This window comes from Pezoporus occidentalis, unplaced genomic scaffold (genome assembly GCF_034315485.1).
Source record: "Pezoporus occidentalis ecotype Australia unplaced genomic scaffold, CSIRO_AGI_Poc_V1 ctg177, whole genome shotgun sequence".
Taxonomy (NCBI): Eukaryota; Metazoa; Chordata; class Aves; order Psittaciformes; family Psittacidae; genus Pezoporus; species Pezoporus occidentalis.
Window position 1 is genome coordinate 603273 of NW_026913607.1, and position 27488 is coordinate 630760.

Consider the following 27488-nt stretch of genomic DNA (forward strand, 5'->3'; position numbering starts at 1 on the left):
AGTGTTTTGCTGCTTTCTGTCATCTCCCAACAGACAGACAAGTGAGATTATTTGGCAGAAGAGGTTTTTCCCAGCACTGGCCTCTCTGGTGGCAGCCTTAGAAAGGGGTCATCTGTCTGGCAGTGAAAGAAAGGCATCACCTTCCTTAGAACTGATACATCCAACAGTGCAGTCCCTTGGCTGGCATCAGTCTCCAGAATTCCACCAAAACAGGAGAGGCCCCTGGGCTCATGCCAAGTTGGGAGCTGCCACCTTTCTCCTCAAGGATGTATGGGATGTGTGCTGAGGGTCTGTCATGGTGATACAGAGGGCTTGTTGCTCTGCCTTATCCAGATGGGCAGAAGGTCTCCTGCAGGCAGTGGGGAGTCCTTGGCAACCAGGGGCAGGTGGGACCCAGGACTTATGGTGTACTGCGGAGAGGCAGGTCCCCTGCTGGCATGCAAGAAAGCAAGTCATTTGGAGGTTGTTCAGACCTTGGCAGAAAAAGGGTTTCTGACATGCTAGAGTCAATGGTGGAGGGACTGAACACTCACAAAGCATTCCTGAGAAGTTCCTCTGCTGGGTGCTGTGGAAGGAAAAAGTTTGGAGGATGGATATGAAGTCTAAAGCCATGTATGGAAAGGTGGAACTGCAGCAGCTACAGTTAAAACCAAGAGACTTCTAGAAGCGTATGTGTGTGGTTTGGGAGTATTTTAGGCAGAATTTGTCCAATCTCTCTTCAAGTTTAGTGACTGTGCCATCTTCAGGCACAGGGGGAGAGCAGAGCCTTTCAGCAGGGACCGTGCTCCTCTGTGCTGGCCCCTTGAAGCATGCCTGCACCCCTCTCCTGGGAGAAAGGGGCGCCTGCAAGTCAAGAAGAAGCTGACTATATCTGTGAGCCATTGGTGGTGTACAGCGGGGTCTGGCTGCACCTCCTGCTGCTGAATGGGATGCCAGTAGGAAACTTAGCCAATGATTCCGCTTATGGGCTGGCTTGTGTTTCCTCCACACCATGGAATGGGGGGCTGCCAGGGCTCCGGGGCTTGGCACCTCCATCCCAATAAAGGATGATACCAACCTTTGACAAGCTGATCCAAACAGCCACAGGTTGCATAGGTTTTAACACATGTTTTTAATGCCTCACAAAGCCTCCCCTTCACCACGCTCTAGCCCACCTGCCTGACAGGCTTCCCTTCTACAGAGGATCCACAGAGATCCACCTCATGTTCGCTCAAGGAACCAAAGCGTGTGAATAGAAGCATCAGAGTAGTTCTTTTTTTTTGTTCTCATATGCAAATGAAAAGAAGCAACACTATTAGTAGCTGGCAGCCTCTCTGCATCTAGCTGATGCATGAGACGATGCTGGAGGTTGGATACCTGCTTGGCCCTGCTGCAGTCTGCTCCACTGCAGCCTGCTCCACTGCAGCCTTTCCCTTCCACCACTGCTCCACAGCTAGCATCCAGAAATGGCCATAAAAATAGATAAAGATGTGTTGTTTCTGTGCCTGGGGCAAGAGGCAGGGCCATCTCCAGGGAGCACATGGCACAGTCTGTCACATGTTGCTGTCTTCTTGTGCTGTGCTAGCCACGTGTCAGCCTGGTTTCCCCCTGAATGACAGCAGAAATCCAGAGGAGCATTCCACGTGCTGGCAGGGGCTTTCCAGGGCTTTTTGAGTACAGTTTAAGGGCTGCTGCTGACTGTCAGGGAGTCTCTTACTCTCTGAAGATGCTGCTTGGGAGGTCCAGACTGGATATTAGAAAGCATTTCCTTACTGAAAGGGGGGTCAGATTCTTCGACTTCTTGACGAGGTGGTTGTTGCCCCATCTCTATCAGTGTTTAAGAGGCCTGCTTGCTTGCTGGCCATCTTACATAGCATCCGCCCCTCTCCATGGCCTAATCCCTGAGCTGGACCTGGTGCAGAAGCAGAACTGTGATGAGGTAAATCATGTGTGTGATCCTCTTTTTAAAGACTGTGTCCAGATGTTGGAGAATGTAGAGCTGGGGAGAGTGTGGGGCTTGCCTTGTCTGCCAAACCACAGCAGGGACCATTCCCCTGGGAAATAGAGCTGGATGGTGGAAAAGGGACATTTGCCGGGGGGGGGAGCATTACACTGTGGTAGACCTAGAGCATGAAAAGTTTGAGCAAGGGATGGATGAAGTTAAAGGACAGCAGGGCTGCTGGCAGTGCTTTTGGCTTGGTGGTGGCTGGAGCTTGTCCCCTCTCGGTTTCATTGACAGGCTCTGTACTTGCCAAATTCTTGCTGTGGCTGCCTGGAAAGATGCCTTGCCCACTCCAGCAGGTCTGGCGGGGGGAGAACAATGCTCAAGGGAGAGAAAGAAAGCTTTAGCAGGTGAAGTGAGTCTGCTCTAAAAAAAAGGTATTATTTGAATACTACACAACAAGTATCAACAGAGTGAGGGTGAGAAAGTTTTCTTACATTTGTCACTCAATATATAATAAATATTTATCACTGCCTCTCTGCTTAAGCAAATCATGGGATGCTCTAAGCAGGGAAGTCAGAATGCAGGTGAATTCCCTCCTTGGGCTAGATGGGTTGCTTGTTCAGCCCTAGGTACTTCTCATCTTTCTTGTGTTGCTGTTTCTTCCCCAACTTTTCTCTTTTGGAGGAGACCAGAATTAAGGGTTGGGCTTATCACAGCCTGCCTTTGGGAATGGTAGATTCATAGGGAGAAGATTCTTTATGCTATACAAGGTTATCATATCTAACTAGCAAAATAAGAAGCTTTAGTTCTTCCCATCTCTGGTAAGGGTAAGGTCTAGGAGAGCTGACAGCTTGGGGGGAGAAAGGTGTGAAGAGGAAGAGATGGTTTCCAGAGGGAGGAGTGGCTTTGAGCTTGTTCTTAAACCCTAACGTACTCAGAATTTCACAAAATAAGAGAGTGTTCATGCTGTGTTGTCAGGGATGAGGTTTGGAGGATCTCATAGTGCTGCTCCCAGGGGAGGAAGGTTGAAGAGAAGGACAAAGAGAAGGTGCTTTCTTTGTCCTTGTCTTCTGATGAGCCCCAGCAGTGAAGGAAGGCTTTCTTGCAACAATCCTGATCCATGGGGACCAGGACTAAGATACAATGCTCTGCAACTCATTTACCACACCCCACCAAACAGCCTTTCCTTGGTAGTTATTTTCACTCACAGCAGTTTTGTATTTGGAGAATTAATTGCTTTAATAAGGAGCTTAATTAGAAGTGCAAAAGTACAATAAACAGCAGAAATGTTGGATAAGCACTGAAGACCATTACCTTGAAGAGAGATGCTGCCCTGCTGCTCTCCTGGTAGGAAGGGGTATTAGGGTATTGCTATATCCTGCAGCGAGATTTCATACCTCACTGCTGCTTCTCCTAACCTGGCCAAGTGCAGTGGTGGGTACAGCGGGTCTGTGCCAAGTGGAGCTCTGGTGACATGCTCTGTTTGAAAACACTATGCTTTTGCACCCCCTGTGGCCAAACAGCATTGCCAGGGAGCTCTGGATCGCAGGAGCTTTCCTGACAGGCCTCCATGTGCAGGCCCAAATTCTGTAATCTCCTGGGATGTCAGGATACCAGAACAAAGCAGGGTCTGCAGCCCTCCCCATTCTAGACTGTGGTGCAAGGAGATGCATTGGGGTGATGCACCTTTGTCACCCCTCACCTCCAGGCTGACTTTACAGCCTGGTCATTCCTGCAGTGAAGATGAACATTTCTGACTCCAGCTGAGTTAAAGAGCTTCAAGAATGAACAAACTCTAAGGCAGAAATAGGCTATTTCCCTTCCATCCCCTGAAGCAGCTATCAGCAAGCAAAAAACTCCTCAATTTTCAAGGCAACTGAATCCATTTGCAAATACATGCCAAGTTAAACAAATAGTTTGGGCTTAAATAATGGGCAAGGGTTGGCTTTTTTCAATCTAAATGTTTTATTCCCACAGTTTCTAAACAAAACATTTCACTTTTTCATTTTAAAATAATGTTCTGTTTTGAAATATGATTAAAAAAACCCAGGCAAAACAAAGGGCCTGAAAATGAAGTAGATGGCACTGAATTTTTGTGTCAAATGCCAGGATTTAGCCAACCCCCAGTGTTTATTTTTTTCCACGGTAGGTGTCAGCAAGCAAACTGGAAAATCTGCATTTCTGGACAACATGATATTATTCTTTTTTTTCATCCCTAACAATGAGCTCAGGAATCAATTTTTACAGGACCATTTTCTGAGCAATCTCGTCGCTGCAGTCAAAATGATCTCTCTACTCTTATTTGTACCCAAACCAAACAGGTAAAGAAGATTCCTGAAGCAGAGGTGCAATTTCTTTCTGTGTCAGCCAAGCTCTCTCATCTAAATAAGAGGGATCTTTTTCTACCCCATCCCCCCAGGGCAGCTCACATTGAAGGTGGTGGGGGTCACAAGACTGGTGCCATCACATAGCACCTGAACTTCACAGGACCCCTATTGATTAATTAAGCCTTGCAATGATGCCTTGAGGTGCACGTAGCATACACAGTGAGTGCTTTTCCTGCTGCTAAAATCCTCATCTGTCAATCTGCAGTCTTTTCTCTATTCTTTTTTTTCTCTCGGCCTCCCTCGGTACTCAGGCTTTTACAGCCATTGCTGCGTGGCTCCTTTCTGCCTCTGTGGGCGAATAGGCTGATGACATATCTATGACATGTAGTCAGACAAACCACACTGGTGTGAATTATTTGGTCCCTAAGTATTGCTTGATTAACTCGGTTGTCTGGCACCATGGGGTTGTCTCACCAGCAGACGACAGAGGGAGCTGATGATGCAAGTAACTCTCAAGCCTGGGGCAGCGCCTGCAGAAAAGTCTCTGATGAAACCCACCCACCAGTGAGCTGATGTGCAGTGAGCTCTTTGGTCCACTGGTTAACACGCCCCAGCCCAAGAAGTATCAAGGCTTTGCTTGGACAGCCTCTGGGTTTAATTGTAGCACGCAGACTCTTCCAGTAGGACATCAGCCAATACCACAATTCACTAGCTCTGCTTTACAGGGGAAGCAGCTTATGAAACCCTTCCCCGATTTCAGAATGAGCAAAAGTCCTCTCCTTTTCTCAACATTTGCTTCAGAGGCTCCCTAGCCAGTTGCAAGGGTATAATCCTTCACTGTCAAGCACTTGCTGCACAGCTCCCCTCCTCTGGCGCCTGTCTGATGCCTTGTGTGCTGCACAAGTGCAAATGTCCTGTCCCACCCTCAGAGCAAGAGAAAATGTTCCTTTCTGTTACTTAAGCCAACTGCACTGTCAGAAGATTCCCACGCATCCCCCACCCCCTGCAGGCTGGTTTCCGTATTCGTTTCTTTGTGCTCCTCACAGCTGGTCCCGGCAAGCATCCCTGCCCATCTCTTACATCCCGGCAAGCATCCCTGCCCATCTCTTACATCCCGGCAAGCATCCTTTACCATCTCTTAGAGCCGGTAGTTTCTGCGGGCAGAACTGGAACAGTGGACACGCAAATGCAGCTGCCAAGAGAGGGCGTTGAGGCACTGTCAGTGGCGAAGCTGTTTGGGGGCCAGCCTGAGGTGCTCTATGTGCAGCCCTACAAGAGAAGGCACCGCTGCCGGCTGTGCCAGCACGTGTGGCAGCTGGGTTTGCCTGCGATTCATGCTCTGTAGATATCACAGAAAGAGTCGGCGCTTTTATGAAGGGATCAGCAGTGCTTTACAATGGAGATGGCCACACAGAGTGGTCTGCTGCAACATCCCACAGGTTGCTGGTGGCAGAGCAGGAAGGGTGGTTATCCATCCCTAATCCCTGCTCCCCACTGGCTTTCTAACCCTTGCAGGGAGAGTGCAGGAGTAGCTGTCCGTAGGGGCAGCAGATCCAGTACGTAGATTGATGATGATAGGGCAGAGTTCTCCTTGCCCTTCTGTCCTCCAGCCTCAGAGACAGGGGATGTCCATGTCCTAATCTTCCCTCTGGCCATGGGATTGAATGCCCAAACCAGCTCCTCACCTGTAGAAGTGAGTCTCACATGAGCTCCAGCTGCACCTTCAAGGGTGGGGACAGGGGCTGTCACCAGCCAATGCGCCCATCCTCCTCCTAGTTTGTGTCAGCCACTCTGATGCTGCTCCATAGCAGTGCAAAACCAGCCAACTGTTCTTTAAGTGGCTGTCTGCACCACTGAGATGAGCAGCAATATTTATGGAAATGTATATATTGTTCAAGGTGAAGCTAGGATCAGTGTGTATCTTGGAGAAGAATCTCAGCCAGAGCATGAAAACCATTTCGTGTTGATTTCTGAAATCTTTAACTGTCTTGAGAGGTATTGTATTTGAAAGTGAACCTTCGAAAGTAGAAAGGGAGAAAACAGGGGAAGTTTAGGTTGGATATAAGAAGGAAATTCTTTCCTGTTAGGGTGGTGAGGCACTGGAATGAGTTGCCCAGGGAGGCTGTGAATGCTCCATCCCTGGCAGTGTTCAAGACCAGGCTGGACGAGGCCTTGGGTGATATGATTTAGCATAAGGTGTCCCTGCCCACGGCAGGGGGGCTGGAACTTGATGATCTTAAGGTCCTTTCCAACCCTAACAATTCTATGATTCTAAAATAAGGGCCAGGGTTTTCAACACCAACTCATTCTACATTCCCCAGACAGCCACTGAGCTGTGGGGCTCTCTCAATAGACCACAATAGGCAGTCCTACAGCAGTATCATTTCAAATCCCAGAGTGAGGAGTTTGTGTTGGGAAAATTATTTTGAGCTCATTTTTTGGATATAAGAACATACTGGCTTGTAAATGGGTTTTGACTTGTGGCATATATCCACAGTGGTGTGATGTCCCCTGTGTTGGAGTGACAGCATCTGAACATACATTTGCCTGGTGAAAATTTACTGCTTTGATTTTTTTTTGGCTTGAGCTTCACATTTTGGAGGCTGTGGGTGCCTGTGGGACAGAGGGAGAGAAATGTAAGCTAGATCAATGCAATAAGGAAGGAGTCAAAAACCGAGGGAGCTGTATTTGTTGCAAGGAAAATGGATGGAGGCTGTGGAAAGTAATCACTGTTAGGAGCAGGAGAGTAATGGTATCCAATCAGGAGACAGGAAAAGAGTACATTTTGGAACAGTAACTGGTGTTAGCTTCCTGTTAACTGTAATAATAACTATATCCTGGAGCGATTGCTGAGTTCATTTAGACCCAGATACAATAATTGCATTGTGTGCAACAAGCACCCTCAATTTGCTGTGGTATATTGAGTTGGAGTCAGCTCCCTTTCAGGCTCTGGTTTTCAGAGGCTGAGTTGCTAACAAAGTGCCCTCTTGCTCTCACGTGCCGTAGCTCACCACCCATTCACACACATCTGTTTTCTCTGATAAAATCAGGGTCTTTGCAGCTAAATGCCAGGCACTATTTCTTCAGAAAACTCTCTGTCTTCCTGGCAGCAGCTTGGCAGTCCCTCATTGTGGACTTGGAGCGCTCTGTGCTTGGAAATAAAGCAGCCTGTTTGTCCAGTCCCTAGTTTGGGACTGGGGCAGCCGGGCTCTGTTGGAGGTCCCAAAAGTGTGATGCAGGGCACTCATCAGCCACTGGAAAGGCTCTCGTTAACCTCAGCAGCCTTGGCATTGCCTCTGCCAGGCACAACAGAAGTCTTAAAGAGTAATAAGGCTGACACACCCCAAGCTTAAATTCGGACAAGCTTTTTAATACCCAGATGAAAAGATTACAGGAATGACCTATTTGTTTATATGTGGTGAATCTGCAAAATGTGCAGAAGGCTTTGCTAATTAGGAGAAGAAGTCTGTGGGGTGGAGTTGCCCCACCAGCACCAGAGCTGCAGTCAAACGTGCAGATTAGATAGTGCCTCCAAGGAGCTGGGCTCCTGTGTGTGTTTGGAAATTCCCCATGCCGCCCCAAATTCTTAGACAAAATGCTTTGTGCTGTGAGGCAGAGGCAGCTCTTCCCAGCCTTTAAGGCCACTAGAGGCTTTTGCAAGCAGTTCAGGCTCATCTGCAAAGCTGGTGCTACCTTGCCTCGTGGGCCTGGGATGTACAGTCAGGGCAATGGCATGCTGTGCCCTCCAAGCCACTCCACAAGCCCAAATGGATTTTGTGAGTGGTGAGGCATGCCACAGTGTAATATGGGATCCACCACTCCTGTGTCCTGATCTTCCATATTGTCATTAATTGAAAGTGGTTTGGACACATGAAACATCCTCTTTTCTACTCTAATAATTTTTGTGCATCCTGACTCAAGGTGCTCGAGTTCTGCATGATTAACTTTCTGCCCATCTCATAGCTCCTCAGGAGGTGGAAAAATGCAACCTAGTACAAAGGCAGCTTCCTTAAGAGAAGTGTTTGTTCCGTCCTCTGCTGGATGGAAGTACAAAAGCCTAGGGAGCATTGCTATTACCCAGGGACTTACTCTGGTCTGGATTTTGAAGATTTCCTAAAATAGGATCCAATGAAGGAGCTGGAAGGTGTGCTATAACTTGATGAATATGGTAACTCAGGTTTTCTGTGTGGTGATCAGCCTCTCCCACAGCATGCCAAGCTGGAAGGTGTGGGAAAAGGGCATTTGTGGCTCAGACAATGAAGTAGGTTGCCCAGCTCATCCTCTGAGGACCTCAAATACCCAGGATCCATTTGCTTGGGGAGTGTCCAAGTTGTGCTGTGCATGGCTATTGCAGCAACTCTCAAACTTCTCATGATCTTGTGACTTTAAGGAGGATGGAGACATGCAGCTGAGACCTGTCTGTTCAGCTTGGTGAATCTCACAGAGGGAAAGGAAGGTCAGTGTGAACCCTTCATGCTATTAATCACTCAAAGCACACAACCATCTGCACAACTATATTGACTGACTTGGTCCTGATCTAACCCAAGATGTTACCCCTGTGTTCTCCCTAATTGGGGCAGCCTGAGCACAAATTCCTCTGTGTCCTGCCAGGGACAGACCCCAGGCTGTCTTGTTGCTCTGATACTTCTGGGGGGGAAGATGGGACAGGCCTGATGGGGCATATGTGGCACTTACCAGTGTTCCTCCACCCTCACTGTTCCTCCTGCATCCCAGCCAGTGCTCAGAAGGCAGGCGGTACATCCAACCAGCAACCAGGGTCCCAGAGGTCACAGCAGAGCAGGTGAAGCTGCCGAGTGCTTGGGCCAGTGACAAGGAGAAAAAGTGTGTTGTTATAAATCTACAGCCTGGTCTTAATAGCTTTGGGCTACAGGCGTGTAGATTGAATTTCAGCCCTAAATTTCACAGAAGTCATGCAGTGCCATGTCAAGGCGCCATAACTGAACAGCCCTCTGGTGTGTTGGGTGTTTGGCAGGTGGACTAACTACAGCAATGAAATAAAGCATAACAACATGTACGATTGAAGAACAGGAGAATTTCCTAGTGTTGTGATCAGGGCTGTAAAACAGCATCTTGGGGAACTGATGGAATCTTCTCTATGATTGGGTTATTTAAAAAAAAGATTGGACAAATACTAGATGGTGTATATTAGCCTAGTGGTGTGAAGATAGTGGCAATTTTGTCAGAAAAAGGATGACAGAGGGTATGCTGTTCCATTTTCAGCAACTTTGAGTGCTGTTTACTTTGCTATACAGAGTTAGGAGGAAGGTCTGTTCACTATTTTTTTTCTTTGAATGGGGGGTTTCTTTAGTTGTTAGTCCTACAGAAAAAGAGGTATTTTCATTCTGAAGTTTTAGCTTGTGCACTTTACTGTGAACACAAGAGAGACTGGAGAAAGGTCACTTGGATAGTCTCCCATAACATAGGTTTAGGCATGTTCTTTGCCAGCTGTACAAAAGGATGTCTCTGCAGTGGTCAGATGCAGGGAAGGGGCGTAGGAGAAGGGCACAGATCAGGTACCCATCAGCTGGTGCACGGCACAAGAGCGGATACCACTTTGCTGGATGCCACTCTGGAGCGGCTTCCTTTTGGGCTGCCCAGTTTCCTCCATTCATGGCCTTACTGGAAAGCTGCCAGCAAAGCAGCAGGGTTGATTTCTGCAGCTGTGCACAGTGGAGAAGGGAAGAAAAGCCCAGTGGTTAGGATATCCCAGCCTTGTTTCCCTGTAAAGCTGCCCCTGATCATGACAGCCTTATCCTTCCTATCTGCCCCTGTTTCTCAAGTAGTCCCAGCATGTTTTTTCCCAGCCTCTGCACAGTGTAGCCAGCTGGTATCAGCTCAGCCAGGAAAGTCCAGCAGTAAGTGTTTGGCCAGCAAGCGAAGGCAGCCCATACCATAGCAGTGGAAATGAAGGGGCTTTATCTCCAGCAATAGCTTCCTTCAGTTCACAGCCAGATCCCGACTCTCCTCCCCTGTGTGATGACAGCAAGCCCCTTTATTTTTGAACACTGCCACAGCAGCCAGCTCTATAAAGCCCAGCAGCGATGCTGTGCCCTCTGTGGACTGCAGGGAGCAGCCTCTGGTCCTACACACCTTATGCTGGGGGGGTGTTTGAGACCTCTGGGGTGGCAGCTAGTCAAAGCCAGGCAGGATGGAGCCAGCCTCGCAGAGGCTGCAGGGCCACGCACAGTGAGTGCAGTTTTGGTCCTCTCTTTTGAACAAATGCTTTTCCCTCCCTGTGAACCCAGAGGTACCATCCCTGGCCCTTGTGGTCCCTGAGGATTTCCTCTGTGACACAGCAGAACAGAGGAAGGCACCCCTCACTCTAAGAAGCCTGCCTGGGTGTGCATCTTGTGAGGAGCTCAGTCCTCAGTATGAAACAGCAAGCTGATAATAAATATTCAACTTATTTAGAATTGCAGATACCAGGAGAAGGAAACCAGTAAACAAAAGAGGCCGCAATCAGCATTCTGGCTAAAAATCAGGAATGCCGAACTGAAGGGATAGATACAGGAGGAACAGAAGGTGGTGAGTGGCCAGCCAGGCCTTTGAGCTAGCAATTAAATCAAATTCAAGTCTGGGAAAGCAAAAACTCAAAAGGAAGCTGCTTAAGCTAGGCTCTTCTTAATGAGAGACAAATACTCTAGAAAATATTGCCTGCTAACAGTATTCATAAGCTGCTCCCAAGATGTTTTGATTGAACCACTGTTGTCTTTCTAGTGTACTAATGGTTTTTAATCTCTCTTGATGCCTTGGGGCAAAGAGGTCTACTGATTCACAGCAGCTTCGTGAGCTGAAACTTGTCCCTGGTGAATGCATCTCTCATGCCAGAATCACAGCTTTTAAAAATGTGAGTTTTCAGCAAAGGGAGAACCCTTAGCATGTGAGCAGGGTGGAACTACCGTGATGCCACGTGCCTGAATAGAAAGGGAGCTCCTCTGGGGGAGACACGTACTTCTTCCTCTTCTCCTTAGGGTATGCTGAATTACAATGCCAGCACTATTTTACTGATGGTCAAAACCTAATTGCACTTTCCCGCCTGGCTAACGTGGCCGGGAGAAGCGGAGTGCCATGTGTCCTGCTAGTCCCATGCTGACCTGCCAGAGGTGGGCACAGACCTGCAGGGTTGCACAAGGCAACTGACAAAGGAAAGGCAAGCCTCATCTTGGGAGGGCTTCACATCTCTCCAACAGCGATAGGGAGTGATGCTGCGGGACTGATGCTACCCCTGGCCTTGTGCAAGGCTTTTCCTAAGTGGAGGAGGTCTGCCGTGCTCATCAAGGCACTGGGAGCAGTGGCACTGACTGGGGAAGTGTGGGAATGCAGTCACAACTGTGCCACAGTTGGGATCACTGTGAAAGTGAACTGTGGTTGTTGAACACAGGCTTTGAGCTTATTCCTCCCTTTTAGACTTCCCTTTTTGCTGGCAGTTATGGAATGAACCTAAGTGAGTCTTTACAGGACTTCTTGTGTCTTAGGAGTTTGGCTTCATCTTCCCTGTGAACATCATGTGGTTGTGCCAGCCAGCTGGTTCATGAGCAGTGTCAGACTAGTGCATTTTTTAGTTAGGAGATGGGGCATAAGAGGGTTGATTTCTGGTGTTCAGTGGCTCTCATGTCACACAAAACTTCCAGGAGATGAGGGCAGTTAGTTGGGTTTGATTCCTGAGAATCACTGTCCTCAAACTGGGAAAGCAATCTTTTTCATGCCCTAAAACCGTGCTCTGGGCTTATACCAAATTCAAAGCACACCCGGGAAGCAGTGTCTTTTTGGTGCTCAGCCTCCTGCAGTGGTGTCCATACCTCCCTCCTTTTTATATCCCCCCCATCTTATATTCAGCATGCCTGGCCACCCTGCCTGACACGTTGCTCCACTGATAGTGGGCAGCCAGTGCTTGCTACCAGCCATGACCCCTCCTTCCTAACTAATTCGAAAGCCCACAGCCACCTTACTGTTCCAACTCCATGCAACTTTCTGGCTCTTCAGTTTCTTTCCACCAGCCTCATGTTAAAAGGATTTTACAGGAAAAAGGCCAGGAATGGGCTGGGAAGGGAGGACAGGCTTTTCTGTCAGCAGGTACAAGAGGAAAGCGCTGCCTGGCAGGGACTTGCACAGCACATGCTGTTTGCTCACCTCCTGCCTCCTGTCTGGGCGAGGCACCAGGGAGCATCCCTGATGAGAGCAGACAGTTCTTTTGTCCTCTGGGTACAGTAGCTGCTTGTTGCTTGTGGAGAATGAAAACATATTAAAGTACAAAACTGCTGCACTAGTCATTTTCCAATTCCCCACTTGGAGAACTGGCTTCCCTGGAAAATAGGTCACTTACATAAAAAGCACCTTATTATCACAGCACAGCAGTGAAGGAAGAGATGGCTTGAGAGACACTTTCATTCTGAGCCCGTGTTCTTGGGTACTTAGATATTTCTGGAAAATCGACCCTTTGGGCTGCAATTTCTTATGCTCATTTTCAGCCCGTAAGGTGAATTTCGGGACCTTGTTCCCTCCACTAAGCTAGATGAAGCTAGGGAAAAAAAATGTGTTACGTCTTAACCCTTGGGAGGGCAGTGCATTCAAAACCATTACTTTCTCTGGGGATTAGGGTGGGACATTATTCCTGATATTATAGCAAAGGTGGGGAAGACTCCCAGAGACAAGTAAACTTGAGTCCTCTCACCTCCTCCTGCAGTAGCCACCTGCCTCCCACCCACCCCAGGTATTCATTTGCTTTTCTCTTCTTACTTGTAGTTGTGCTTAGCTCTCCCCAGGATGGGAAACAGTCATTGAAGGGCAACTGGAGGAGGAAGGATGGGGAGAAGAGCTCATGCTGGGCATGGGAGTGCTTGAGGTGTGGAAAGGGGCAAAGGGACCGTAGGGACTTGCCCTTGTGAGGAGGGGAGAAAATATCCAATTTTAGGTAAAGGCACCAGAGCTGAGAGAGGGGAAATATAGGTGCATGGAGAGAAAGGAGGGACTCACTGAGGATAAGTGTGGCTGGCCTTGGAGTCAGGTCATCTTGAGAAGGAAAAGGGAGATCTGTGGTAAACAGCTTTGGATTGGCTCACTTCGAAGGAGTGGCAATAGCCAAATGAGCAGTGCTCCTCTGAAAGAAAGGAGCTCTGCCTTTGGGCAACAGGCTGACTGAGACTCCAAAAGGCAATACCCACCTCCTTGGTCCTTGGTTGAGTGCCATATTGTGCCTCTGTTTCAATGGGGAGATTGAAGTGCTGTAAACCTGACAAAAGAAAGCACAGAGAGTTTCCTCAGCCTTTCCATTTTAATGTTGCTGACTCCAGCCTTGGCCAGCATCTGTTTCCCCTCACTGTGCTGCTCAGGCTATGGAAGAAGGCATCTTCCTGGGCAGACTTGTACTGAGCTAGGCAAGCAGAAAGGGGCCAGGGTGCAAGAGAGCCCCCAGAAGAGGAGGATGAGGAGTGGAAAGTTGAAGGGGAGGGGGATGGAGGAGGACGGGAAGGAGAGAATGCAGTAACATCAGCCGATGGGATGGGAAGACTGAGGGTAACAGCACAGTGAGAAGCCTGTGGAGACTTGGAAGCTGGAGAGGGCAGATGGAGAACAGGCCAACCAAAGAGCAGTTTGCTGGCCTCATACCCTTACCAGAGCTGGCACAATGTGGACAGCATGGCCTCAAATAGTGGGGGGCATCCCTGCCACTGACACCACTGCGAGGGCTGGGGGCAGAGGGCCTGGTGTCCTGGCACACAGGAGGTGCTTTCAAAATGTATTAGCAATTACCTCTGCAGCAGCAGCAGCCAGAGAGTGGGAGTAATTTACATAGTAAGAGCTGGGAGATAGATGGCTCTTTAAACCAGATCTGTCATTCCCAGCACTCTCTCCCATCTCAGATGCTTTGATGTTCCTCTTTGAAGAGCTCTCCTTGCTTGCTATTCCTCACTCCCTTGGTGCTGCTCCAGCTCTCCAAATGCCTTTCTCTGTCTTCCTGCCTGTGTGCCTTTGCTGCTGTGATGCTATGCCTGCGTCTCGGCAGGAAGGACACAGAGCAAGTGACAGCTGGCACCCTGAAAGCCAGTGCTGGCAGGACGCTGCAGGGAGGGAAAGCCAGCTTCAGCAGACACTGAGGTGTTTGTTCAACATGAGATCTAATGTACCATGAAGGAGGGCAATGTGAAACAACAGCAGTAATGTCAGTCAGCTTTCAATCACTGTGTGGGCATCTGGTGGGGGGATCCAAGTGTTCAACCCAAAGGTAGAAAAAGATGGAGGCGAGCGGGGGACTGGAGCCCAGAAGCTCCTTGTTCCACAGCCCTTCAAGGGCAGTGTGGGCTTGCAGTATTTCAGTGTGAATGGCATTTCTTCCATCACCTGTGTCCCTTGTAGGTTCAAGCCCCTGGAAAGGGAATGAAAAGAAGAATAAACTAGTGAGAAAAATGTTTTTGGGTGGTTGAAGTTTTGAGAGGGCTGGGTGAAACAGGACAGAGGCTCTTCTGAGCAGCAGTGGCCATCAAGAAGCCTGCCACAGCAGCAAAGACCAGATCAGAGGACCCCATCTGTGAATGAGGCATAGAGGAACAGAGAGGGGCAGATGAGTTAGAAGAAGTAAGTTTTATAGATGTCAAACTAAAGGCTAAGTATAGCATGGGAGACCACACAGCTAGAGAGGATAAGCCTGTGCTGAAACTATGGCCTTGTCTATACACAGTGGTTTTACCAATACTAAGGTGTAGCTACTCAGGTGGGGTTTTACCTTGCTGCAACACACCTGCTGTCCTGAGCTCTTACATCCCAGGGTGCCAGTGACTGAGGGTTTGGGGTTCTTCAGTTTTGCAAAAAACCCTTGACAAGCTGCTTAAGCTAAACAGCAATGTGTACCCATTTTTGTCTGTATGGGTTCTTATTAAGCAGTAAAAGTTGAAAGAGGTAACAGCAGTGCTTTCATTTCACCACTTATGTTGGTGAAGAGGTAAAGAGGCCTCAGTATAACTCTTTTCACATATATGTGTGAACTTTGTAACCCAATGGTGTGTTACATCTCAGGATTGTCTTAATGGGTGGAGCTGGAGAGCAAACTCTCACAGAAGCATGGATATACACAAATGTCCTGCTGCTGGATGTCTACCTTGTAAGGTATTTTGAAGGGTTCATGCTTTTGAAATAAAAATGATTGCTGCGTATGTCCTGTACATGCAGAAATAGAATCATAGAATGGTTAGGGTTGGAAAGGACCTTAAGATCATCAAGTTCCAACTTTTAGAGGTACTTAGGTCTGTGTTGTCTTTGAGAGCTGCACTTGTATTTTGGCCCCAGGTTCCATAGCCAAGAGCTGTGAAGCAGCTGTTTTGACTGCAGGGACTAAGCAAGAGTTTCTCTTTCTAGTGCCAATTGGGCAGTGCCAATCAGACAGTGCCAATCTAGCCCAAATATCCACCTGCTTTGGAGCACATGTGTCCCTGCATTCCTGTCACGAACCTCAGTCCGTTTTGGCAACACAGCCCAAATTTCCCAAAGTGGGCTCTGTCTTTTAAGGGTCACTTTGAAATGCACATAAAGACCTGAGTTTTTTGAGTTCCTGAGACAGGACAAAGAGCTAAGTAGCTCTCAAAAATAAATGCACCCCTAGCAGATGAATTGCCCTGAACTGCCTTTGGAAACACTGGGCAGCATCAGGAAAAGTTGTTGTGTATAGACTGCAGTTTATAAGCAAGGACCTCAGCCCTGCACAGGGGGCTTGGGAACACAGATCCCTCATGGTGAACATAGCCAGGTGGAAGCAGTCCATGTCTCATCTTCCCAGCCATGCTCACCAGTAGGACTTTGGTTTCTGCTCTCTGATGTAAGCAGCTTGATTGGTTTCAGTACACACTGGGTTCACCAGCTTGGAGGGATGAAACCGCAGCTCAGTTTGGATGCTCTGGTTATGTTCCCTGCTGTTAGCCATGCTGCAGGGTGCCATCGCTATTTCTCAGACCCAGGTTTGTGCAGTTTGATGGAAAGGCTGTGTTTGCAAATGCTGCAGAAGGGCTGTTTCCCCTTATGGATCTTTCCTCTGGCTGCCTTTTCAGGCTGCTTGACCACACATGGTTAGGCACAGTATAGCCAGTCACTGTGGAGGTCAGATATTGTGGTGGTTTGTGGAGGTGGGTGAGAAGCACAAGTATAACAATCAGCAGGCTTTGAGCTCTTTATATTTCCTTTTTGTTTCCTAAATAAGCACTGTTGCAAGAAAAGGGCATGGTGATTGTTCAGTCGTGTGACTGTCATTACACAAAACCCTGCCCATACTCAGGGGCTGCTTTAATCAAAAAACATGTCAGGTTTCACTTGCAGATTAGAGACCCTCTGTCTGTTGCTGGTACTTCGAATTAACTCCAGCCTGGCACCCAGGATAACCTGTTCTCCAGCAGATAGGTATCCATGTGGCAGAGCAGCCAGTAGCAGGGGATGTGCCACCTGGTTTGTCTCACACTAGCTGGTAGCCTCAGGATCCTGATTTCCTTTGCAGTGATGTTGGGATGTGATCAGGGCAGAATCTGGCCTCATTTTTTCACTCTGGGGAACATAGGCAAGCTGCAGCATCAGTAACAGAGCATCTCCTATTCCTATTGTGATGCCTTGGCGGAAAATGACATCATCTACATGCAGACTTGTGTTAGGAGCAGCGCTTCAGGGGACGATCATGGGGACACCATTTCTCCCTGCTGCGGCCTCATGTGGATCTCCCTGGTGAGGGGCTCATGGCAGCATGTCCAGTGAGCTTGTGGCACTAGGAGGGAGCTACAACACTGCTTCCTTCTTGCTTTTCTTATGGTTTTGCTGTGGTTTATTCCCTCTTTCCTTTGGGCTGCAGGACACCAGGGAGTCTTGCATGTGGTAGGAAATGAACCTCCATATCCTGGACTCCTAAAAGGCTCGTCCCTTCCTGATGTGTGCCCCATGCTTCGTGTGCCCACATTCACTCAAGCTGAGGTTAAGGAAGGGAGATGGCTTGCTATAAGCAGGTTGATAAAGGAAAAGGATTATCCTTCCTCTTGGGAGTATTAGTGAATAGACAGGCTGTGAGCACTGCCAAGTAGATCTACAATTTTTAGAGAAATGAGCTCTCAGACATTGTCACCTCCCTTTAATCTTCTCTTGCCTTTAGTGATTATTTTTTCCTTGGCCATTGCAGTCTATCTGACTAGCAATAAGTATGGCTTACTCTACTGTTCTGGCTCAACATTAACTGTTAATGATGTAAAGCTGTATTAAGCCTGAGCTACTCTGATTATCTCATTCGACATATCCCTTGATCACCATGGAACAAATTTCTCTGTAACAAGCTGTTGGTCAGTTGATTCATGACTGCTTTTTCTTCTTATAATTGTCTTGAAAAGAAATTTTTGAGCTGAAAACTGTAGCAGTGTGTGTTGCAGGAAGAAAAAATGCCTGAGACACACACTGACCTTCACTACACAAAGTGTATCCACAAAGCTTACCTTGTCTTTGGAGGTCATCCTGCATTTTCCGCAAGGATAGAAAGCTGGAACCCCAGTTGGCATGAATCAATGCAGCCTGCCTGAGAAGGGCTGAATTCTTCAGCTGGGAATTTGCTGAATAGTTTTTGTTAGAGGTCTATAAAATCAGATGTGGCACAGAGAGGGCAGGCAAGAAACATCCATTCACTAACTGTTTTCCTACAAGAGTAAAGGGTCACCAGCTGCTGTATGTTCAAAACAACAGGGAGCGATTCCTAGTACAAGGCAACATTTATCTTTCCACAGTATGCTATGGGTTTATGTTTCCATGGTTCAAAAAGCATTTAGACAAACTTATGGAAAAAAAAATATCCCTCCTAAGGCTATTAAACACAAGACGAACATGCCTTCTTGCCCAGAAAACCCCATTGCTGCTGTGGAGGAATATATTAAAAGGGGTATCTTGGGCTAGTTAGGGCACAGTATAGCAGGTTAGCGAAAACAGCGTAGGCCCTTAGTGTGTTGCAGAAGGTGACATAGTAAAATAAATAAGCTTCCTGCTCTTCCAGATTTTAGGATGATTTTATAAATAGACAATGGCACCATACAACTAAAGAGGCCAGAAATTTCCCTCCTGCTCTCTGAGATGCTCAGGCAAAGACCAGCCATGTTATTAGGGGCTAGTCCATCACCACAGACCTGGGAGGGCATCCCTGGCCACAGTGAGTATTTCTTGCAGCCTTGCTGAGGAGATGAGATTCAAGCCATCCAGACTCCCCCAGTTCCTTCTGGGAGAGGACAGCAGGAGAGAGTGTTGATATAACAGTGGAGGAGAGAGGAAGAGGAAGGTAACAAGTGCAGTGGCAAGAAAAAGTCCTCCTAGGCAGGGACCACAAAAGGGAATGAGCCACTGGCCTACCTGTGATCTCACTCTCCTCCTGAGCAGGGTGTTGACAAGTCTTAGCACCCAGTGGGCCAGAAAGCAGCAGCCTAATGGTAAGGGGTGAAGAGGAAAGGCTGTGTGCACAGGCAGGCTCTATGCTTATTGCACCCTGTCATGGACTATCCAGAAATGAAGCTTCCCATGAGGCAAAAGAAAGGTGGGAAAACAGAGATGTTCTCCCTTCCTGAGCAGGTCTGACCACCATATGGTGGTGAGAATTGTTGTCACCACAACTAATTCCATCTTGTCATTGCCCCGGCAGATGTCCTCAGGTCTGCAGGAACAGGGCTGTCTTTTTAGCAGCTGCAAAGAAGTGTGGTAAGAAATACGTGGCGAGGTGGTTACCTTTTCTTTTGCCTGAGAAAGAAGCATCTCTCAGAGGCTGAACAGTCTCTGACTCTGCAGGCTATTGGAGAGACAGTGACTCCCTTTTTTCCCCACTGTCACTCAATTCTGGATTACACCAAGGTTGATGAAGCTGACACTCACATGAAGCAACTAGTGCTTTGCGACAAAGATAGTAAGCCAAAGCAGAGCACCTATCTCATGCAAGCATGACCTTAGTGTCCAGAAGCCATTTGACATTCTCCTTTAAAACAATTCTACTTGTAATTAAAATCATCTGAAGTGAGGGTTTTGAACTGCTGGGCCTTAGGATTAGAGATCCAGAGGGACCAGTAAATCCATATGTTTTTCCTCTCTTGTCTTCTTTTATGTCCCTCTACAAAGAAGGGTTTTGCATGAGGTTGAAGGAGGGAACAAGAGGTTTTTTGTAGTTTAACCTTTCTGTTTCTAGCATAACATGGTCATCAGCCCCCATCTCTGGATTTCTGGATACTGCCATGGCCCTTACTCCCTGTGTTATGTAGTATAGGGGAGCCAGAGAGGCACACAGGCTGCTGCTATAGACATTTGTGCTGGAATTTGCATGGTCTGGCTCTGGTATGTCCTGGAGGCATGTTCTGTGTGTTGATTTGGAGCTGGTTTCAGCTACAAGCCAGACTTCTGATACTCCTATAGGCCTGGAAATCACCAGCATAGCAAATTCCTTTCTTGAGGACATATGCAGGGGACCAAGAGCAGTCTGGTGATCAGAGACACTGTCTTGGGATATGCTGATGGTCTTGCAGTGATGGCTTCTCCCTACATTTGGGCACAATTAGCTCTTGCTCTCTCTGCCTTTGCTGGCAGGTGCACCTATGTAAGAGTGCATCTATGGGAGGGGGCTTCCAGCATGCAGATGTTCAGGGATGCTATGGGTCTCTGAGTCTATTCATAGTGATACTGCTCACATTTCTGCAAAGTCTTGCCTTGGATGAGCTACCATTATATAACATTAAATAGGATTTTAAAGAAATGATAGATGAGATGGATTATTGATGCTTTTTAAAAATGGCCAGCTCTTCAAAAGGGTCCATCTTTCTACCCTTTATATGGAGGATTTAACTTCCATGAATTGAAACAGGGATTTTATTTTCCCTTCCCTTCATGTAATTCCTGATTATTAAGCAACCTCTCCTTATTGACATAGTATCTTTAGCTCATGCATCATTTATTGTTATCTGAACAGTTACTGGAAAGTGTCCCTGGGTAAGCTCTGGGGATGAATGGTTGCCTCACTAATGGAGGAAAAGCCTAACTACTTCCTAAATCAATTAACCTGAGAGGCCAGAAGACACGTCCAGGCTTCTCAAAGCACGTGCACGTGCTCACTGCAGTGGTCTCTGCTGTGGGTAGTGGCACAGTACCCACAAACATGCTCATTACTCCCTGTGTGGTCCCAGCCATGCTGATGGCATGTGGAACAACTTGGCATGTATACAGTCACTCCATGTATCCCTGCTGCTGCACGTGCACTCATAACTCACGGCTCAGCAACTACGGTTCTCTGCCTGCAGCTCACCAACAGGGGATGTGTGTCTGCTGTCTAGTAGGCAGCCCAGCTTTCAAGCTCAAGCCATAATATTTCATGCTCTTTTACACTACAAGTCCTCAATGTAACGGTGACCTCATACATGCATATATGTCTATGTAATGCCTCTTTGTTCCCACTCACTACATGGAGGAAAAGGCTAACTGCTGCCAGCTGACATCACTGCCATTAAAAGTATAGAGGAATTTGGCAGGGGTCATTATTGCTAATCATTGAAGTTCATCCCAGCGAGATACAGGGGTGTTGGACTGCAGGGCAGGACACCTGAATGTGGTGCTGCTGGTCAGCAAGCCACAAGAGTGTCCAGCATTGGGCACAAGCAGAGATTGCACAACACCTCCGTGGTTCAGGAAGAAGTGGGACAGGACACAGCACATGTTTCCCATGAGACGTCTGTACATCCTGCATGAAGTGAGAGAGAGAGCATGGATGCTGCAGCAGAAGAGTTTGAGAGAGGTAAACAGACTATGGATAAAGAAGATTCAAGAGAGGAAATAGTCTCGTAAGGAGAGTGAAGTACAAAGAACGGAGAAGTTGTGGGGTTTTAGAGCATTGGTTATGAATGAATGTGCAGTAAGATGGGCACTAAGTGGAAAGGCAAGAGAAAGGGATGAGCAGAGAAGAAGGTAGGAAAGCAGCTGACAAAATGAAGCCAAGACAACATGCTCATCTAGAAAGGAAGAAAACAACCAGTAATTACATTAGGAGACATACTGCACACTTTCTTCCAGGAGAGTGTCAACACCATGACTCCAAAGCTGGAGCACCTGGAGGTTGGTGAATGAAAGGGAGCAAATGGTGGCACAAGAAATTCTCTGTCCAGGAAAAAGAACATTGCTAGGAAGAGAGGGAGAGAAGGAAGGGAAAGACGCATATACACTGGGCACTAGGCTGGTGGAAACCGGGTGTGTCTCAGCCCCAACAGAAGCCAGTGCATGAGGCATTGGGAAGGGGAGGCAGCACTGGGACTGCAGCTGGCACCACTCAGGTCCTTCAGCTCAAACACCCCACAACAAATCCACATCCTTGTGGCCAGCAAGGAGTAACACACCCTGCACCTGGTGCACTGTGCCCCATGACTATGCAGTGGGCCATGGCCAACCCCAGGAGCTCCTGGGGAAGTAGCTCTCCTTGACACTGTGATAGAAAGAAGATCCCCAGCCTCATGGTGTGAGCGAAGACGTTGTTGCATACCAGGCTGAGAAAAACAGCAAGCCCTATTTCCAGGCTTGCACCACTGACTCTCAACGGACATGAAAGGAAGCTGAATCACCGTATTGCAATTTCAAGCTCCATTAAAGAAACATGGGGATGGGGATAGCAGACGGAAGGAGAGGGCAGGGAGGGATGAAGAGAAAATTGAACAGAGCAGAGTAGCACTTGAAGGGGAAAGAAATGTTGCTCATAGGCTCAGAAGGGGGAATTGCAAACAGAGATGAGATTAAAAGGGAACCCTTGAGACTGTCTCTTTAAATACTGCAAGATTCACTTAATCCATGCTGGGCCAGGCTTGTTGAATGCTGAAGGCACAGTCCCCGCTGAGGCTTGCCAGCTGATCGAGCAGTAGAAACCTATCTATCCCCATATACCAGCGAGTTGCCCTCTTTCACCTATGTTATCTAGAAGGTCTCATTGCTAATAAATTTCATGTGGAGTGAGCCTAGTGTGAAAGCTTTTTATTTGACTACCCTTAAGTGATCTTTTATGCAGGGACATATAGTCGTGTCAGAGTTGGTACCATGTGTCTGGGAGATCAGCATGGAGTATCTGGGTGAAGCTTTGCTTGGGCAGGGAGGACTGTCTTCACCTGCTGGTCCTAAAGGTAGGGAAGAGAGCTGCAGATAGAAGAGGAAAAAGTACAGGGTCTGAGAGCACTGCCCATGGTGGCTTTTCGTGGAAGAAGTTACCTGCTTCCAGAACCCGGGGACAGAGTACATGGGGTGGCTTTGGTGTGGGGGGAGGCAAGATGTCTAACCCCATTAGCTAGACCCTGACCCGTCTGCTCAGGGCTAGCTGCAGGACATTCACATTGCAAGTGTTGGTCTGAATGCAACCTGGAACCACTCTGAAAAGTCTTCGCCAGGTTTAGCCCCTTATCTCCCATAGGTGTATTTTCACCAGATTTTTCAATAGTTCACAAAGGTTAGCCAGGCACAGCGTTTGGGTGGGAGGCAGATGTTGAATTGCTTGTTGCTGAGATTGTCCCACAGGGGCTACAGGCTTCTTTCATCCTGTTCACTGTGAGGAATGGTGGTGCTGGTTGGTGTTTGTTTAAAGTCTGTTATGTGTACAGCTGGAAAAATGATGACCCAAATGAGACCTGGTCACCAAAGACACTCTTGTCTATGTCTGAAGCACAGCGTGTGTAATGACATTTACGCTACACCTCACCCCCTCTGCTGTGATTTCAGCTCTTATTTCCACATCCCACACCTTGAATTTTTATGGCCTAGCAACTAAAAGAGACTGAATTCTTTGGGACAGTGACTGGTTTCATTTTGCTCTGACAAATGCTGCTGAGGCTGAATAAATAGCAAAAAGAGGTAATAATGTAACAGAGCAATTATTACTGCATTTCTTAAGCTGTTGCTTGGCACTGCTCTGTGCCATTAGGTATCTGCCACATTATGCCTTAAGAAGCTCCTGGGTCTTTGGGGTGTTTGCTTTGCTGTACTCTCCTGGCTTCAGTTTTGTCCATACAACCCATGCAGAGTCTCTGGAGATGAGCAGCAGCTAAGGCAGATCACTCTCCATACTTTTCAGCTTCCCTGTGGCCATGCTGAGAGCTGAGCAGTTTGGCTGGGAGCCCACGGGCTGACGTTGAGAGCTGTTCCCCACAGACCGTGCCCACCACCTTTCTTCTGCAGTGTCGAGGCAGAGGGGTGCTGCCAACCCAAACATGAATGTGGCTCTTCTTTGTGTCTGGGGGTCCTGGCAGACTTCATGATGTGTCTCCTTGGTTTCTGGACAGCCTTTTGATACTGGGGGTGGTGAGGGAATGGCCAGGATCCTCTGTTAATCAGAAACAAAAGCACTCCTGCTTGGCCTCTAAGCCTTGCCTAAGGTTGGTGGATCTCAGGAAGTACCATGTTCAGAGGTGGAAATGTTAAGGTAGAAGGAAAGACTAAAACCTGCTGACCTAGAGACTCCTTTGTATTCACAGCAGTGCTTTTCCAAGGGAGTTTAAGCACACACCTTGTTCTCAGCTGCAAATCTCTGGCTAAATATTCCTTGCATCCAAGACAACTGCATCCTAATCCTTACAGAGGCCCGAGAGTGCTATTGTAATGCAAATAATGACAAATAACAGTAATAATAAAATGTCACCAGCACTTATGCCAGTTCCCGGGCAATCCCAAACCGGCTGTAGCAAGTATCATAGCACCAGGTTATGTAAAGGAGCATGAGCATTAACACTGGAGCTGTCAGGGAGGCGACCAATTAGCCAGTGTAGCTGCCTCCTGTGGGCAGCAAATCTTCCAGCGTGCCTTCACTGGCTCCCTGGGCTGCTCTGCAGGTACAGTGTCATAACTTACCCCAGCATGGGGGACTGTGGGCAGATGGATGCCCCCGTGCATCACTGGGGAGAGTGTGGGGAGTACATGACTCCTGGTACCTGTGCATTGGCAGGGGCATGCGATGTAATTAAGGCCCCTGTGATGAAGCACCTGTTCAAAGAGTGGTAGTGAATGTTGGTGTCATTTAAATTGACTTCAGATTAAAGTCTTCTATTCCTGTTTTTTTGACAGATAGCTCTTTGCAAGGTATGTGAAAACGGCTGCTGATATGCAGCAAGGGCTGGCAGGGCTGGCTGGGAGGGTGCAGGAGAGCAGAGGGGACCTCCCTGGTTCTAATCATAGAATCACAGAATGGTTTGAGATGGAAAAGACCTTAAAGCTCATCCAGTTCCAGCCCCCTGCCATGGGTAGGGACACCTTTCACTAGACCAGGTTTCTTCCCCCTTCAATGCTTCTAGGGGTGGAGCAGTCACAACTTTTCTGGGCAGCCTGTTCCAGTGTCTCACCACTCTCACAGGGAAGAACTTCTTATTGTCTAATCTAAATCTACTGCTTTGTAGTTTAAAGTTCCCCCTCATCCTGTCACTATATGTCCTTGTGAAAATGTGAAGGCCAGAGTCAGCAGGCAGCTTGCCATAAGAGCTGTGGGTACTATAACCCACTGCCCACTCAGGCTGTCCTTGGGCTTTGGCCAAGCTCTGCCAGCACACCATGGGCTCTCTCATTGGGCTGTTTGCACCTGCAGAAGGAAGGTTAGGGCAGCAGCTGGCTGAGGTTGGAGGTGATGCTAGAGTCAAGTGTGGACCACATCTCAGGTATTTTCCAGGAGGTCATGACCATTAGTGGCAACATCCTGACATGCTGTCTTGTCTTCCCTGCAGTCCCAGATCCTGATGCTGTGCTCTTCAGATCCAGTCCTTTACACTGAACTGGTGAGTATATGGAGGTAAGTGGCTTTATTTAGTAGCATTTTTATATTCTACATATCTCTGTTGCTTTTAGCAGTTGTTCTGACCTGGCTATCAAGAATAAAGTAATAAGAAATTGTGCTCTGGAGTCTGAGTGCCTCCCATAGGAGTCTCTCTCCTTGAGGGAAAGGAGTAGATTAAGAGAAATTAACATCTTAATACTTTGCCCTTTGGCCACTGATATCTACTGTTACAGCTTTAGGCAAGTTCAGCCTTCTTCACTCATTCAGTGCAGAGCAGCAGAAGGGAGCAGACAGATATAGGTATTTATTAAGAATCAGGCTTCTTGCTTGCAGCTTGTTCCAGCCCCACTTAAAAGAGCACGCAAATGGGAATATTGGGAGTCACTGAACCAATACTCTGTACTGGCTGTGATGTACTGTCAGGTGCTAGTAGGAAATGCTTAAAGAAGGACCATGTGGAGAGGGCAAAAGCAGACTGATGTGGCCCCAAGTAAACCTTCCAGGTTTGGGGCAATAGCCTGTTCCTGAACAAAGGGATGTGATTAGACCCATTGCTGGAATAGCTACACAGAGGTCTAGTGCCTTTGAGCCCATTTATAATTCAGAACATGAAGCTGGATTATTTCTGAAGGTACTATAAAACCAAAACCTGAGGAGATGTTTCCTGCCACAGGGATGCCTGCAAAGTGTAGGGGAGAGGTAAGAGATGACGCCAGGCAGAGGAGGAACAAGCACAAGAAGGAAGGCAAGGGGTCTGTAGGGAGCAGCATGATCTGCGGTAGCCTCAGAACAGCAACAGCTTGGGGTTTATGAAATATTTTGCAGTCCTCAGGTGTGCTGTAGTAGGGATTTAGAGGGGAAGGAGGAAGCAGTTTTTCAGATGTTTATGGGAAGCCTTCTCCAATGTGAGGGACAACATGGCAGAAAGCTTCAGTAAGCGTGTCTGAAAATATGACACAAGCTGATGGAGATAGGAGCTGGCATCCCTCTGGTGAAAGAGATGAGACGTAGGAGCATGGGAGGTGTAGATTCCCTCTTCTTTCAGATACCCAGGAGAGGTTTTTGGACACTGCGTGGATATAAGCATCTTTCCACTCTGGAAAATAATCAAGCACTCTGGGGAGTGGGTAGGAGAGAACTAGAAAATCAGACTGCACCTCCTTTCTCCACCAGCCAAAACCATCACTTTGAGGCCTCCCAGCAAGGGGAAATAGACTTCTGCTGTGTTTATCATGCATGATTGTACAGGACCCTTTAAGCCTGAAATCAGGATGAGGCGTGAAACTCATTTAAATAACTGGCAAAGGAGTTATCATGCATGTGAGCTCACGCAAACCCATGGCAAGACAGAGGCACTGGGTTAGAGTGATAGCAGGTCAAGACTGGTGGCTGGGGAGGCAGGGAGAGGAGTGAGCTGGGATGCACCTGCTGAAGCTTGGCTGACACCCATTCCCACGGGAAAAGTGTGTGCCTGGGGAGCTGCTCTGACTCAGCTCCAGCTGCTCAGCCCTGGCCTCTTTTGTGGTTCTCTCTTGCTCCTGGGCTGGGGATTTCAGTCCCAGGATCTGCCCATCAGAAACTGTAATGTAGCATGGCTGCTAAAATGTATCTCAGCCATCTTCCCGTTCAAATGAAGAGAACACATGGAAACACAAACAATGTATAGAGATCTGCTGTTACCAAGATGTCTGCAAACAAGGTCCTCCCTGTGCACACTAAGTGTGGTAATCAAAATGGGGAGGGCTGGGTCTCTTAGAGGCAACAGGATGAAGGCTTTTAAGTCTCCTCCTTGAATGTGTTTCTCCCCTAAGGGCAGCACCACTTAGTAGGCTTGGCTCTACCACAGACTGAGGTATAGATGTGTGTCTTAAGGATGAGATAAGAGAAAACTATTAGCTATTGGGATGGATCAGTGTGTAGCCCAAGGCTGCCTGGGCACCAACACAGTGCATGCAGCAGACACCTTGGGTCTCTTCAGTCCTGTTTTCTAACAGTATTAATTTTCCCCCAAGGCTAAAGTCACTGTGCTTGTAAACAGGGCAGCCTTGCAAGGAATGAGAGTACTCAAAATACTCATTTTATAACATCATTCCCAGAATTTTTGTTCTCTATTTACCCTGGCCAAGCAATTCAGGCCCCAGATAGGTGTCTCTCCCTCCCCAGATCTCTTCCTTGCTCCCCAGCCCTTCTTTTCCTGTCTGGTGAACAGCATTTTTGGGTCCTGTTGACCTATTGCAACTTGAGGAGCCATGGTGGGCTCAGGTACAGATTTGTGTATGGGAAACTGTCAGCCCTGGTGAGCATCCTAGGAGTTGTAGGGGACCCCGGAATGCCCACCTTGCCCAGGAGGGCTCCTGTGTTCCCTACCAAATGAGGTCTTGTCACATGCTGAAGTAAAAATGCCTGGAAGGACAACTTTGCTGCAGCTTTTCTTCATCCCTGTTTTTCTTTTTTTTTTTTTTTC

The 27488-nt window shown here is 47.9% G+C and overlaps 1 long non-coding RNA gene across 1 annotated transcript; it reads left to right on the forward strand.

Annotated features, from left to right (window-relative positions):
- Positions 1–1411: 1411 nt before the first annotated feature.
- LOC134161628 (uncharacterized) lies at positions 1412–25609 on the forward strand. The gene is made up of 3 exons (XR_009964057.1): positions 1412–1918; positions 15283–15372; positions 24975–25609. It is a non-coding gene; the product is annotated as an uncharacterized LOC134161628 (long non-coding RNA).
- The last annotated feature ends 1879 nt before the right edge of the window (positions 25610–27488 follow it).